Here is a 12,553-nt window from a genome sequence, read left to right as displayed (position 1 = left end):
GCCTCATGTAGTTATTTACAAGGGACTCTTCAAGTATTCTCTCATGTTTAACATTTAGATTTCCATATTTATTTTCAATCAACTACATTATTCAGTCAATATTTATTTTCTACCTCTAGAAAATATAAGCCAAATAGCATTACCAAATAAAACCCAAAACCTAAAACATCTTACAACTCTCTTCTATTGAATTGAATCTTTCTCTAATTGAGTAGGAATTAAATTCTTGGGTTTTCCATTATTTCCTACAACTTAAGTTAGCTTTTCTTGATTTCCTTTCAAGACATCTGGCACTTTATAATGTGTACATTGGGTGTATATGTTCAAACCTGAAAGCTTCCAATATATACTATAGTTGAAAGATACAGTTGAAACCATTGGCTAATGCTTCAATGCCTCCCCCCCCCCCCCCCCAGTTTTCTCTCATGGGTTTACAGGTTCACTCTTTGAGCTAGGTAGCTTTCCCATATTTTCCTTATACTTTTGCCTAGAATACTGTTTTCTTCCTTTCAAATGAAAACAACAAAAAAAGTTTGTTATAAATAACACTAGGTATTTAGATTATAATTTAATACTTATTTTCTTTTTATTTATTTACTTACTTTTTTTTTTTTGCGCGCGAGAGAGGGAACAGACAGGGACAGACAGGAAGGGAGAGAGATGGGAAACATCAATTCTTCATTGTGGCACCTTAGTTTTTCACTGACGGCTTTCTCATATGTGCTTTGACCAGGCAACTCCAGCAGAGTCAGTGACTCTGGGCTCGAACCAGCGACCTTGGGCCTCAAGCTAGCAACTCAAGCCAAGGACCTTGGAATTATGTCAATGAGCCTGTGCTCAAGACAGCAACCCTGTGCTCAAGCCAAGGAGCCTGCTCTCAAGCCAGTGACCATGGGGATTTAAACAGGGATTGTTAGTGTCCCAGGTTGATGCTCTATCAACTACACCTCCATTGATCAGGTTGATGTAAGACTTTTTCAATTAGAACACACCCTCTTCTTCCTAACATCAACCTGTGACTTTAGGAGATGACTTTTCATTCCCTTCCTGAAAAAGCAGATTAGTGATTTCCCGGGCCAGGGGAAGGAGGAAGTGACTGATAATAAATACAGTGGTACCTTGAGATACGAATTTAATTCGTTCTATAACCGAGCTCGTAAGTCAGTCAACTCATTTATCAAACTGCCGATACTGGACCTGTGCACCAATGTGCCAACTAGCAGCAGCTTCCTAAATCATGACTCGTATCTCGGAATTTTGCTCGGATCTTTTTTCTTTTTTGTATTTTTCTGAAGCTGGAAACGGGGAGGCAGTCAGACAGAGTCCCGCATGCGCCCAACCGGGATCCACCCGGCACGCCCACCAGGGGGTGATGCTCCGCCCACCTGGGGGGTCGCTCTGTCACGACCAGAGCCACTCTAGCACCCGGGGCAGAGGCCAAGGAGCCATCCCCAGCGCCCCGGCCATCTTTTTGCTCCAATGGAGCTTCGGCTGCGGGAGGGGAAAAGAGAGACAGAGAGGAAGGAGAGGGGGAGGGGTGGAGAAGCAGATGGGAGCCTCTCCTGTGTGCCCTGGCCAGGAATCGAACCCAAGACTTCTGCACGCCAGGTCGACACTCTACCACTGAGCCAACCGGCCAGGGTTCGCTTGGATCTTGAACAAAAATACAGACTGAGTCGCAGCTCATATCTTAAAAAATTCACATGTTGCTCTGTTCATATCTCAAGGTGCCACTGTACAGGTTTTTGGGGGGTGATGAAAATGTTCTGGAATTATATAGTGCTGATGGTTGCATGGTCTTGTTGAAAATATTAAAACCAAATAAATTTTGCACTTTAAAAGGGTGAATTTTATATTATGTTAATTATATCTCAATTTAAAAAAGCCTTTCTCAAAAAAAAAAAAGCCTTTCTCACCTTAGCTCTAACTGGCAGAGTAGTTTAAAAAGGTAATAACTTGAAATCACAGACTGTTTAAAATATTGTAAACAATTTCTGAGAGGAAAATGATTACAAGTTAATTAATTACTCTTAATCCTTGTGGGTCAAGTAAGTTTGCAAATATGATGTATATGTTTGCTCGCTTATAGTTTGCATTGGGTGTGGGGGATAGGCTGTAAGCAGGCAAAGTCATTATAGCCTAAGGCTTAGTTTTAAGACTAAGCCTTTCCCACCCTTTTAATACTAAGATCTTCTCAACGCTAGACTTTTCCCCACACCCTTGACTGTTGCATGATGTGGAGTGGTGCACTCTTATGAGGAATCCCATTTATACTTCAGATAAGTGACTTTGCATCAGAGAATTCCTTATTTGTATATTGGCTTAAAGCAGAGGCCTCAAACTCGCGGCCCGCCGAACAATTTTGTGCGGCCCGCAGACTAATCCACGAAGTTCAAAATATTTTGGATAAAATTAAGTAAGCCTAGGGGCCTACTTGTATTTTTCATTTCTCTAGCATCCTAGCTAGATATTAGCTTAGTTAACAGCAGTTGTGATGCGAACTACAGTTTCTGGTTGTTTTGTGACACTGAGTAAACTGCATGTACGATTGTGCTTGTTGTACTGATTTTTTTTTGTTTTCAACTGCAGTGAGAAAAGTGTTGCGTAACAGTTGCCTTTTGTAGACCTAGTGTGGCCCACAGAACGGCTGTGATCTTGCTCTGTGGCCCACATGCTGAGTTGAGTTTGAGACCCCTGGCTTAAAGGTTTTGATTTCTACACTATAAAATGGGGCAGCAGACTGGGGGGCTCTCTTTCTTTCTCTCTCTCTCTCTTGGTTCCTGAAAGTAGCATTGCAGGAGAAAGCAGCCAAGATGGTGGAGTGCTGAAGGAGAAGCCAGTTTGTGCAGAGAGAAGGAGATGGGGAACAGAGGTGAATAAGGCTGGTGAGATAGAAACCTTTGATTCTAGGAAACTTGGATGAGTCAGTGGCTTTGGGAGCCCTGAATGGAAAGGGAAGTGCTTTCCCACTGTGTGTATTTCTCGCCTGCTGGGTGCAAGCTAGGATTAAAGATAATGGCCCACCAGTTCTTGGCTCTGTTGTTTCATTACCGTCTGTCCAAATTATATGTGAACCTGCATGGGCCAGGCGGCTGTGATGGTGGCTGTGGCTACTGGCTCTACAATCCTAAACTTTAATATCATTCTCTTTTATGCTACAACCTGGTATTTTTTCAATGTTTAATTAATATCTTGTTTTCTGTTATTAATGTTATTTTACTCTTAAATAATGACACCCTGGAGGAGGGGGAGATGGCCATGTGGTGGTGCTTATACTTTCTTTGCTCCTGGCCTAATCCCTGAGGCTTAACTTCAACGACTTCAGCAAAATAGGAAAACTAATGAGCACTTTTGAGCTTTGCTTAAATTGCCTCCAAATGATAAGAACATATTTCATGACTAATAACAGAAAGAACCCATAAATCTAGTATTTTTTCCTCTCAGTGTTCCTAAAACTTGGGGGTAGATGTTCTTCTAGGAGCAGCAGGCTCCTATAAAAATTGTAGGCTCTGAATTAACTCATGGAGATAATTCATAGTCTACAATTATAGGTATAATTCTTGGGAGCTCTAGAATTTCTAGTTCTTACAGTTCACTTTTCTTCTTCCCTCTCTCCGTCAGGATTTATTTCAATGAATGATTCTCATTATAGACCGCAAGAATGCATTTTGGGTCTATACATATGTTAGACAACTAAAGTTAGAACAGGGGTCAGGAACCTTTTTGGCTGAGAAAGCCATGAATGACACATATTTTAAAATGCAATTCCATGAGAGCCATACAATATGTTTAACACCAAATAAAAGTAAATGTGTACATTTTATGTAAGACCAACACTTTAAAAGTACAATAAGTCTCTAAATTCTTTTTAATAACGTTGTTATGCTGTTGCTAACCAATGATGAATAAAGTACTTCTTACCATTAATGCGACTTCTGGTGCTGCATGGTTTTGCTGATGGCTTTGTAGTCTGGTTGATACGTGGTGAGGTTAAGCTTCATGCAGGCGTTGAGACTTCCATCCGTTAAACGTGATCGTAGGTTGGTCTTAATGTTCTTTAAAGAGTGTACTTTATTTATTTATTTGTTTTTTTACAGAGACAGAGAGAGAGTCAGAGAGAGGGATAGACAGGGACAGACAGACAGGAACGGAGAGATGAGAAGCATCAATCATTAGTTTTTCGTTGAGCGTTGCAAAACCTTAGTTGTTCATTGATTGCTTTCTCATATATGCCTTGACCATGGGCCTTCAGCAGACCGAGTAACCCCTTGCTGGAGCCAGTGACCTGGGGTTCAAGCTGGTGAGCTGTGCTCAAACCAGATGAGCCCGCGCTCAAGCTGGCGACCTCGGGGTCTCGAACCTGGGTCTTCTGCATCCCTGTCCGACGCTCTATCCACTGCGCCACCACCTGGTCAGGCGGTCTTAACGTTCTTTAGATGTGAGAAAGACTGCTCACATGCATACATAGAGCCAAACATCGTCAGTACAGCAATACTCACACGCTGCAGGGTGTGGTATGTGACGGGAAGTGCGTTCCAAGTTTTGACAGTCAGCTGGTCCGCGGGTTGAAGTTTTTTCATTTCTCCCCACTTGTGTTTGCTCACCAACTCTGCTTGCTGCCGTGCAAGTCTTTCCAAATATTCATTCCGTGACTTGAACTTATTCACCCACATGTTTGAGGCCTTCAGGTCAGCAGCTTGTAGCTCAAAATCTCTGACGGAGACACCGGGGATATAACTCAGGTCGGTGCTGTCCACTGCACACTCATGTGGATGGGTGATAAACTTAAAAAGACGAGTGTGCTCACAAAATTCTCCAAAGCGTGCTTTGAATGACTGCAGGAGATTAGATGTGAAGCCTGCTAGCTGCTGGAGATCAAGATGTTGAGCAGGGTCACTTGTTGTGCATGCATCTTTAAACTCTCCCAGTTTTTCAAAGTGTAGTAAATAACCTGTTTCAATGTTGGCGATGAAGAGTTCCAGCTTGTTTTCAAATGCAAACACTGCTTGCTGAAGGGATAAGACTGTATTTCCAACGCCTTGCATTTTCACATTGAGCTGGTTCAGATGTTCAGTCATATCCACGAGATAGTAGAACTTTAGGAGCCATTCAGTGTTAGCTAACTCAGGATGCTCGACATTTTTTATTTCAAGAAAAGTCCGGATTTCACTCAGACAAGCCGCGAAACGGCTGAGCACCTTCCCTCTTGACAACCAACGCACAATGCTGTGCAGAAGCAGACCAGGATAATTATTCCGAACTTCATCCAGCAGTGTTTTTAAACTGGAGATCATTTAAAGCTCGGGCAACAATAAAGTTGACCATTCGAATGACCAGCAACATCACCTCACCAAGCTGCTCGCCACACATCTGAGCACAAAGCACCTCCTGATGTAGGATGCAGTGAAAACTTAGGATGGGTCTCTTCATGTTCACGAAGAAGCGCTACAAATCCTCTGTTTTTCTCCACCATGCACAGAGCACCATTAGTACACACCGAAATAAGTTTATGCATCAGTAGATTTTTTTTCTTTAGCGAACTCAGTGAAAGACTTGAATAAACCCTCCCCTCTTGTTGTCTCTTTCATAGGCAAAACAGCAAGACTTTCCTCACGTAGTGTGTCACTGACAGCATACCTTGCAATCACGCTGAACTGGGATAAACAGCTTACGTCTGTTAACTCATCCAAAGTGAGAGAAAAGAATGGTGCTGCATTTATGTCCTTCACCTGTGTTGCCTCAATTTGATTTGCCATCATGATGATACAATTGTGAACAGTTCTTGCCGACAGAGGCATGTCTTTTATTTGTTTGATTAACTTGTCTTTATCTGAAAAGTCATCACAAAGTTCATTGGCAACATCAAGCATGGATGTTTTGGCATACTCCCCATCTGTGAATGGCTTTTCATTTCTCACAATTGCTAAAGCACCAGCAAAGCTAGCCGAATTCCAGTCACCTTGTTGGGTCCAAACACGGAGTTGCTGCTGACTAGCTTGCACCCTGCACAGTAGCTCTTGACATGCTTTCTTCCTGCTGTCCCCTGCTGGATATTTTGATGCAAATGTAGTATGGCATGTGTTGAAGTGCCGCTTTATATTTGACTGTTTCATCGATGCAATTTTATCATTGCATATTAGACACACTGCAGAACCTGCTCTCTCCACAAAGGTGAATTCCTCTCTCCATTCCTGCTGAAAAGTACGATACTCCTCATCTTTTTTTTCTTTTAGCCATCTTCTTCATCAAAAGGGTTTCTGCAATTAGCTAGCTGACTACTTGATTAAAAGGAGGGAAGTTTACTTCCTGACTTCACAATGACCTGTGTACGTTATGCATTATCCAATAAAAATTTGTGTTGTCCCAGAGGACAGCTGTGATTGGCTCCAGCCACCAGCTACCATGAACATGAGCGGTAGGAAATGAATGGATTGTAATACATGAGAATGTTTTATATTTTTAACATTATTTTTTTATTAAAGATTTGTCTGCGAGCCAGATGCAGCCATCAAAAGAGCCACATCTGGCTCACGAGCCATAGGTTCCCGACCCCTGAGTTAGAAGGAGCAGAGATTTCCGATCCATTGACACTGGCACGGTAGATGATGGCAGTACTAGAGACACCTTGCCCCCGTGTCTTTCTTGGTTGTGTGCGCATGTGATTTCTCAGTAATTAGGGGTGAGGGCTGAGGTCATAGATGTGAAATTCAGAAAGAGAAGGCTGAAACTTATGGTCAAGTATTCTGGTGATGAACATTATGTTGCAAATAAAACAGCTGATGAAGCTGTGCCTCTTGGATGCCAAAGTGCCTATGGATGTCATTTTAAAGATGGGAGAATTGTAATATATTTATCTGCTAATGTAATGGTCTAGTAAAGTGAAAAAATGGATGACTGCCGGAAAGAAAGGGTCAAGCATTGGAGGAGTATCCCTGAATTGATGAGATCCAGAGTGCAATTGCAGGGGATAACCTTAGACTGGTGACCAGACTATTCACACATAGCGATAGAAGGAAAGGAAGTTTAGATACTAATATGGCAAAAGATCTCCCTCTGATTCCTTCAGTTTTCTTAGTAAAATAGGAATCGAGGTCATTAGCTGAGGGCAAGGATGGAAAAGATGTTAGAGGACTGAGAAGAAAGTATGAAGAGTCACGTGCAGAGTGGGAGAGTGAGGGACTATGGAAATGTACTAGAAACTTCCAGACAAACTAAAGGTTGGTGATCGTGAATTTAACACAAGACTACTCAGTATGGTTGTGCAATCTTCTTTAGCCAAGATCAACTGCACAAGTAAAAGCTCAGAGTAGGCAGAATGAAAAAGGACAATGAAATGTAGAAGTATTCTTTAAAGAGAAAGGATAAGTTTTCAGGATTTAGACAAACAGCTAGTATGTGGAGGTACTACAATAGGGCCAGGGGTACAGTGGTGAATAAAGGACACTGTCTTCTCAAAATGCCTACAATCTATAGTCAAGAGATTTCCATCCTGCAATAAGGTAAAGTGATATATACTTTTTTCTCTCAATGATATTTTGTATTGTTTTCAATTGTAGAGCTCAGTGGTTAAGACACTCATATATTTTACATACTGTTTCCTCGATATTTCCAGTACCCCAACTAGCACCATACACAGTTATCACAATGTCATTGACTATATTTTCCATGCTGTACTTACTTCTCTATGACTATTTTTTTTTTTTGTTGTATTTTTCTGAAGCTGGAAATGGGGAGAAACAGTCAGACAGACTCCCGCATGTGCCCGACCGGGATCCACCCGGCACGCCCACCAGGGGGCGATGCTCTGCCCCTCCAGGGCGTCGCTCTGTTGCGACCAGAGCCACTCTAGCGCCTGGGGCAGAGGCCAAAGAGCCATCCCCAGCGACCGGGCCATCTTTGCTCCAATGGAGCCTCGGCTGCGGGAGGGGAAGAGAGAGACAGAGAGGAAGGAGAGGGGGAGGGGTGGAGAAGCAGATTGGTGCTTCTCCTGTGTGCCCTGGCCAGGAATCGAACCCGGGACTTCCGCATGCCAGGCCGATGCTCTACCACTGAGCCAACCGGCCAGGGCCCTATGACTATTTTTTAACTATCAATTTGTGATTCTTCGTCCCTTCACCTCTTTTAGACAGTCTCCCAACCCCAATCTTCTCTGGCAACCACCTGTCCATTCTCTGTGTCTATGAGTCTGTTTCAATTTTGTTTGCTCATTTATTTTGTTATTTAGATTCCACATATAAGTAAAATTATATGGCATTTGTCTTTCTCTGACTGATTTATTTCACTTAGCATAGTAGCCTCTGTGTCCATCCATGCTGTTACAAGCAGTAAAATTAATTCTTTTTTTGTGGCCAAGTGATATTCCATTGTATATATGTACCACAGCTTCTTTATCCACTTGTGTATTGATGGGCATTTGGGTTTCTTCCATAGCTTGGCTACTGTAAATAACATTGTAATGAACATAGGGGTGCACATGTTCTTTTGAATTAGTGATTTGTATTTCTCTGGATAAATTCCCAGAAGTAGAATCACTAGGTTATAAGGCAGTTCCATTTTTAATTTCTTGAGGCAACTCCATACTGCTTTCCATAGGGGCTGCACCAATATACATTCCCACCAACATTACAAGAGGTTCCCTTTTCCCCACTAAATGATCTATACTCTTAGTGGGGTTCTCCCTTTCTCTAGGAAAGGTGATGGCACATCCTTACAACACCACATATTTTTAGGTTATAAGAGCTACAGGAATTACTCTACCTAGGTTTACTAAAAGTCAAATAAATTCATGTTATTTCTGTTACAGAATTCGTTAGCAAGAAAGATAACTCAAGATGATGTTAGCTATTTAATGTCTCATGAAATGGATTCTTTTTGACCTCAAAGTAACTTTGAGTTCCCTGGAAAATCTCAACTGATTTGCCTCATACCTGGTAAAAGGGAGATGTTAAACTAATTAGGTTTGTTCAGTATGCTAAATTACCTGAGAAGCACTCTCAAGTGATGACAGTCCTTTGTGTGGATGCATGTTATTAATATAATTGTTCTAGAAATGATATGAAATTACCCCAAATTGGTATGTCCCAGTAAAATATTATTAATGGTAATTCTAACTATCTTAAAATGTGGTATGCCACAGAAATGACCAAATTTCCTTGACAATTCCATTATAATAAACTTTCATCAGTTCTTTAACTGTGGGCATTTTAAAGTCTTTTGTTATTTATGGCCAACCATTATTTTACTCAAATGCTTTCACAAATGAGAAATTCATGGAAAAGACCCCACAAGATACTCTTAACCGTTGACACTGACAGTCAAGGCGTGGGTGCATATTTCACAACTGAAGAGGGCTCCACTTGATGTCTGGTTCTGTGAAATTCCAGAGATACTTCAAAATCAAATTGTCTAGGAAGGGAAGTAGCCGACATGAAGGAAGATTGCTTCTTCCCAAGGTGTCAGATCAGAAATGTTTCTTTCCATTCCTCCTTCCCTCTCTGACCATCCTTTCTCTAATTTTCTTGCCCTGGCCTGAAAAGATAATGCCATTGTAGCCTGACCAGGAGGTGGTGTAGTGGATAGAACGTCATCCTGGGATGCAGAGGACCCAGGTTAGAAACCTCAAGGTCGCCAGCTTGGCTGTGGGCTCACCAGTTTGAGCGCGGGGTCACTGGCTTGAGCGTAGGATCATAGACATGACCCCATGGTCGCTATCTTGAGCAACAGGTCACTGGCTTGGCTGGAGTCCACCCACCCCCATCAAGGCACATTTGAGAAAGCAATCAGTGAACAACTAAGGTGCCATAACAAAGAACTGATACTTTTCATCTTTCTCCCTTCCTGTCTGCCTTCCCTTTTTGTCTCTATGTCTCTCTCACTTAAAAAAATAAAAAGCCATTGTTCATATATCTCAGGTCTTTGCAAAGGAGGGTAATCTAACCTCCATCTGACTGTTGAATGCTAAGATACTGGTATTTTTGCAGTTCTTTTCTGCCCATTTCAAGTCTCTTCCTGATTTCCAAAGCCACAGGTTTTTTTGAAACTAGCTTGCTGGATAAACACTTCTGGAGAAGTAGAGATACAGTGACAACAGATACAGTGACACAATATACATAAACAGGCCAACCTGACTTAAAGAAGTATATCTCTCTTTAAGATCATTTCTTGACTTATTTGATTCTTGCTGGTTTAATTCAGGGGACCCTGGATAAGGAGTGCTCTCCAAACCATGACCATGGTTTTGTTGCTAATAATTATTACTGTCTCCCTAATATACTGTATTAAATTTTAAATGCATGTGGGCAGCTACTGACCTGCCAACAAATGTCTCTCTCTGACTGGATAAGAGAGAACAGAAGATGGTAATCAGTTTCAAGAATAGGAGCCTGGCACGATCTCTTGTGAATACTCAGCTGAGACCTGGAGAGGCAATGGTAAATGAGAGGCATGCTAAGACTGGTATTTTTGATCAAACCTCCTCAATGGTTAAGAGCAGTGATTTTCAATTTTCAACCAGTGTGCTGTAAGAGGTTCATTGGTGTGCCCCAAGAATGATTTTCTTGTTTTTGAGATGAAGGAGGGGATAAAGGGGGAGAATGGGACAAGGAGAGGGAGGCAGGGAGAGAAGGAGATGAAGGAAGAGAAAGAAGCATCAACTAGTTGCTCCACTAACTGTTGCACCCATTGATTGCTTCTCTTATGTGCCCTGACTGGTGACCTCTGGGTTGAGCAAGCCACCTCAGAATCCAGCCAGTGACTTTGATGCTCTGGGGTGACACTCTATCCACTGCACCACCATCCAGGGTAAGATTTAAATGTGCAACATCTATTTAGTCAGGAGCGCTGACCATTTTTGCCTTAGACTGTCAAAAAATTGACAACAGCTAACACAATAGTTTTACTGTTTTTGTTTTTCTCAGATCGGCAAAAAATACTTTTGGGTGTGCTGCAGAATTTTAGTAATTAGTTTCTGTGTGCCATTAGATGAAAAAGGTTGAAAGTTGCTGGTCAAGAGGATGAGCAGAAGTGGGGACTGCTGAAATACATTTCTAGGCCCAAGATGGAGCCACTCCTGCCCAGGGTTTTACATCAGCAATCCAAAACTTAGATAACCTTTGTGTCCTTGTAAATGCTCTGTTTGACCGGAAACACAGTATATTTAGTCAGCTATTCCCCAAAGGCCAAGCCAATTTTGGGTCTTCTCATCCCAAACAAGGTGATAATGTGGCCCCAGTCAATCAGATATTTTCTATTTGTCTCTTCCTTTTCGTTTATTCTTTCTCCTATAAAAGCTCCTTGCCTTCCACCCCAGGTTGCAGTTCTCCAAAAGGACTGTCCATTCATGAAATCTTAAATAAAGTTTATATTATCTAAATTGTCTTCTTTATTCATTTTTAACCAGAATAAATGACCTTTATTATATTATTGAAATTGGTCCAGCTAAAATTCATACTTGGCAATACTTTGATCACAGTTTTACTTTTTAATATATATATATATTTTCAAAAACAGAGAGAGAGAGAAGGAGAAAGATAGACAGAAAGGGAGAGAGTTGTGGCACCTTAGTTGTTCATTATTCATTAATTGCTTTCTCATATGTGCCTTGACTGGGGTGCTCCAGCAAAGCCAGTGACCCCTTAAGCCAGCAACCTTTTGGCTCAAGCCAGCGACATAGGTCATGTCTATGATCCCATGCTCAAGTCAGTGACCCTGTACTCAAGCTGGTGAGCCCATGCTGAAGCTGGTGACCTTGGGGTTTTGAACCTAGGACCTCTGTGTCCTAAGCCAACACTCTATGTACTGCACCACCACCTGGTCAGGCTTACTGTTTAATCTTGAAATTAATAAAGCTATTTTTTTTTTTTGTGGCAGAGACAGAGAGTCAGAGAGAGGTACAGATAGGGACAGACAGACAGGAAGGGAGAGAAATAAGAAACATCAATTCTTCTTTGCGGCTCCTTAGTTGTTCATTGATTGATTTCTCATATGTGCCTTGACCAGGGGGCTACAGCAGACTGAGTGACCTCTTGCTCGAGCCAGCGACCTTAGGCTCAAGCTGGTGAGCTTTGCTCAAACCAGATGAGCCTGCGCTCAAGCTGGCGACCTTGGGGTCTCGAACCTGGGTCCTCCACATCCTAGTCCGACGCTCTATCCACTGCGCCACCGCCTGGTCAGGTTAACGCTATCTCTTAAAAACATTAATATTTTAATTTGTACTTTTTATTAATTGAGACAGGTTTTCCTTTAGTTAAAATTTGTAAGGTTTCACTAAACTGAAATATTATAGTATAGCTTTTTAAAAAAACTTTCTAAACTAGAATTCAACTGCAAAAAAAAAAAAAAAAGAAAAAAATCCCACAAAAATGTGGAAACTAAACAACATACTTTTAAAAAATGAATGACACAAGGCCCTGGCTGGTTGGCTCAGCGGTAGAGCGTCGGCCTGGCGTGCGGGGGACCTGGGTTCGATTCCCGGCCAGGGCACATAGGAGAAGCGCCCATTTGCTTCTCCACCCCCACCCCCCTCCTTCCTCTCTGTCTCTCTCTTCCCCTCCCG

The 12,553-nt window shown here is 42.0% G+C and overlaps 1 protein-coding gene across 5 annotated transcripts in view; it reads right to left on the bottom strand.

The window, feature by feature from the left end:
* Positions 1–12,553, bottom strand: part of PPP2R3A (protein phosphatase 2 regulatory subunit B''alpha) — a 255,934-nt gene that overhangs the window by 158,241 nt on the left and 85,140 nt on the right. The window lies entirely within an intron of this gene.

The sequence above is a fragment of the Saccopteryx leptura genome, chromosome 10 (genome assembly GCF_036850995.1).
Source record: "Saccopteryx leptura isolate mSacLep1 chromosome 10, mSacLep1_pri_phased_curated, whole genome shotgun sequence".
NCBI classification, from domain to species: domain Eukaryota; kingdom Metazoa; phylum Chordata; class Mammalia; order Chiroptera; family Emballonuridae; genus Saccopteryx; species Saccopteryx leptura.
Note: the sequence above shows the minus strand (reverse complement) of the source record. Positions and strands in the feature narration are given on the sequence as shown.